Below are 4,117 nucleotides of genomic sequence, written 5' to 3'. Positions count from 1 at the left end.
CATTTAACTGTGTTATATCTTTCAATTTTTATTTCTTTGTGTGAGTTCTTACATTAGGGAGACAATATTATATGTACACATGTGGGTCTGATTTTTTTCAATTATTAGTATATCTCCAAGTTGCACCCACTTATGTATGAAGGTTTTGAGTTTATCTTCATTGTTTTTTGTTGCATGATTTTTGTTTGCAGATCTTTGTTGAAGCAAAGAAATGAGGATCAGCATCCTTGTATTCCTCATCTTAAAGGAAATATTTGCCCTGACTATTACATAAATTGCAAGTGTATTTTATATGACATTTATTGTGATAATGTATATTTCTTCAACTCATAATTTTTAATGTTTTATCAGATGATTTTTTAAAAAAATCGCTTTACGTACATTCATTTACATGATCATATTACACTGTTTTGCATTATGTTAATGTGATATTTGTGATTTACTGATTTGAACTACCTTTGTGTTATGGAATTATAACAGCTGATAAATAGAATTTAACCCATTTAATAAGATGTAAAGACAAAGAAATTATGGAAGAGAAATGTACATAAATAGAAGTAGTTATATAAATATGTGATTATCTCAGTTCATTCAGAAATAAACAAAATGTCTATAATTCTTACATGATAAAAGTATATAGAATTATATATTCAAGGAAAATATGTAATGCAAAAAAGCTATATGCATAAAACCCAGGGCCAGCATCATATTCAATGGTGAAAAAATGAACGCCTTTTCTCTTAAAACAGAATCAATAAAGTTTTAATCAGAACAATTAGATAAGCAGGAAGAAACTAAATGCACACAAATAGAAATAAAAGTTTTTCCTGATTACAGATAATATGCTCATTTACTGGAAGATTTCCGAATACAGCACTAAAGGTCTCTTAGAACTGATGAAAAATTCAACAATGCAGCAGAATAAAGAATCCGCATAGAGAACTCAATAGCCTTTGTATATACTAATAGTGAACGTGTGGAGATGGAAATCAGGAAAACAGATATAAAAATAATGAAGCATGTGAAAGATACCAATAATGAAAAGTACCCAACAGTAAAGAAAGATATTTTAAAAACCATAGAAGATGGAAAGGCATCTTATGCTCATGGAACATCAGAATTAATATTTTTAAATTTCACTATTGATGAAAATAGTCTATATACTAAATATAATCACTGGGCCAGGTAGATGTCTCAGTAGAATAAGCACTTGCCTCTCAAGCACAAGGGCCTGAGTTCAATCCTTGGTTCCTTCAAAAAAATAAATATAAATAAATAAATAAATGTAATCACCATCAAAGTAATACTGATAGTCTTCACCATGCTAAAAACAATCCTCAAATTCGTATGGAAAGAAGAAAAATAAACATAGTAAAAATTATTCTTAGCAAAATGTAATGTTGCATAAATCAAAAAACCTATTTCAAATTGCACTCCCATGTGATCTTAACAAAAACAACATGGCAATGGCACAAAAACAGACACATGAATTAATGTAATAAAACACAAATGCAGCTGTACAACATATGTATATATACTATATATCCATATGTGTCATGTATTAAAATATGAATTTTCTCTAAAATAGTTGTTCTAAAGATAAGAAGGTATGTAGAAGAATGAATCTAGATTCCCATTCTTCCTCCTGAATAAAAAGTCAACTTGAAGTAGATAAAAGATCTAAGGAAAAAAATGAAATTATTAGAATAAAACATATAGGGCCAGCCAAACAGCTCAGCATACTAAAGCACCTGCAATCAGGCACAGGGATCAGGTGTTCGATCCCCAGGCCTGCTGCGCCAGTCCCCCCTCTGGAGTGTGCTAAGAGTGCAACTGAGAGTGGGCACAGTGGAACATGCCTGTAATCCCAGATTTTGGGAGGCTGCAAATAGGCAGATCACATACACCCTTCCCTAAAATGCAAAGAAAAAAAAAAGAGTAAAATATAAACAAAATACTCTAAGACATAAAAACTGGAATGCCATTCTGAATAAGAATCTAGCTTAGAAAATAACAATAGGAATAAAAAAAAATAGAATTAGTTCAAATTAAAATATTTCTACACAGAGTCCTGGCATGTGGGACTGGCTGACAGAACCTCCAGCAGACATGCCCCGTGTGAGACCCCGTGGCAGAACTCCCTGCAGAATATCTAGGGGCGAGGTCCAGCCAGCAAATTCTGGAGCAGAATGTCTTCCCAGTAGGTCAGAGTGGATTCACTTCCATGGGCTGTAGCAGGAAGAAGCACAGCACAGCAGCCATATCAATGCCAGGCCCAAATGGATGAGTTCAAACTTGGCAGATGTGGACGGAGTAAGCTGAGGCACACTATGGACCCAGACCTATGAGAACATCCTCTCTCTCACACACACAATCCAGAAAGCAGGCAACACATAACCTGAGTCAACTAGTCTGCCTGGAATACTCCCGGTACATCAAGGGGAGGTGATCAAATAGAACTCATGGGAACTAATTTAAATACAATTCCCAATTTAATATCTAATTAGCTCTACAGCCATAATGTTTACTCTTTTGGTTTAAAATAGAAACCCATTAGATACAAACGTTTGTCAATTACTGAATCTCACTAACCATTATTAGTGTTAATAATTGTAGTACTGTGCATAGAAAACTATAACTGCCTTATCCATGTAATCTCCCTTTTGTAATAGTATGAAGAGGGACTTAGGTAACAACTGAACCAAAGTTTAGAGGACAGTGCTATAGAAAATAACAGAAAAGTATCAAAATACAACCTCAGGCCCTGAACCCACCCAGAACAAATGCAGAATACACTAGCACAGAGAAAATTGGAAGTAACACATCTGAAACCTTGGAAATAACAGTGTATGAACTAAAGAAACAACTGAAGACAGTCATAGAGGAAATCACAGCAGAAATAATCTCTAGAGTAAAAAAAAAGAATTCATAACTCTAAAGAAAGAAGAAAAAGCAATCTCAGGCCGTGAGCACAAACAGGAGACACTAGCACAGAAGAAATGGGAATCATGTACCTGAAATGTCTGAATTAATAGTGTTTGAAGTAAAGAAGCAATTGAAGAAAGCTATAGAGAAAATCAGATCAGAAATAACCTCTGAAATGAAAAAAGAAATTTCTAAATTAATAGCATCTGAGTTAAAGAAACAACTGCAAAAAGTATAGAGGAAATCAGATCAAAAATACTCTCTGAAGTAAAACAAAAAGGATAACCATAATGAAAGAATTAATAACTGCTTCTAAAGAATACACTGGTAAAAACTTAGAGGAGAATAAAAAATAAAATATTGAATGAGCAATATAGATAAGAAAGAGATCACATGAAGCAGAGTCAAAGAGTTATAGAGGAAATAAAAATCTAAATCACAAGCTTGAAAAACCGTTTGAGTGAAAGTGAAGATAGAATTTCAGATCTTGAAGACACCATCACAGCTAGTGAAAATCTAAGAAAAGATCTCTCAAAAACAAAGATGATGCAGGAAAAAATAGTTCATCACCTGCAAGATGATGCAAAGACGAACAATGTGAGACTAATAGACACCAATGAGAAAGAAGGAGTCAATACAAATGATATAAAAAGAATGTGGGCAGAAGTAATAGCAGAAAACTTCCCCAATATGAGGAAACAATCTGATATTCAGTTAACCGAAGCATACAGAACTCCAAATAACATCAACCTAACTAAAATGCACTCAGACATATAATAGTCAAGATCCCAGAAATCCAGCACAAGAACAATATACTGAAAGATGCTAGCGAAGAGAACCATATCACATTTAAAGGAAAACCCATCAGAATAATGGCAGGCTTCTGTTCACAAACCATAAAGGCAAGAAGAACATGAAGCAGAGTACTTCATGTTCTCTATGAAAATAGTTTTCATCCCAGACTACTATATGATGCAAAATTCTCTTTCAAGTTTGATGCGAAGTGAAACGCTTCCATGAAAAAAAAAACCTAAAAAATTTCTTGGCAAAAATAGTACTTAATGGGTAGAATTCTCACCTTGACTCTCTATGTTGATACCTGTGAACTAAGCAAGTACTTTAAGAACAGCAATGTGTAATACTAAAACCATGCTTGAAATATCTGTCTTCTTGGTCTTCTAAATATGTACTG

Source organism: Octodon degus, unplaced genomic scaffold (genome assembly GCF_000260255.1).
Source record: "Octodon degus isolate 3935 unplaced genomic scaffold, OctDeg1.0 scaffold00063, whole genome shotgun sequence".
In the NCBI taxonomy this organism is placed as follows: Eukaryota; Metazoa; Chordata; class Mammalia; order Rodentia; family Octodontidae; genus Octodon; species Octodon degus.
This window is presented reverse-complemented; position numbering follows the sequence as displayed.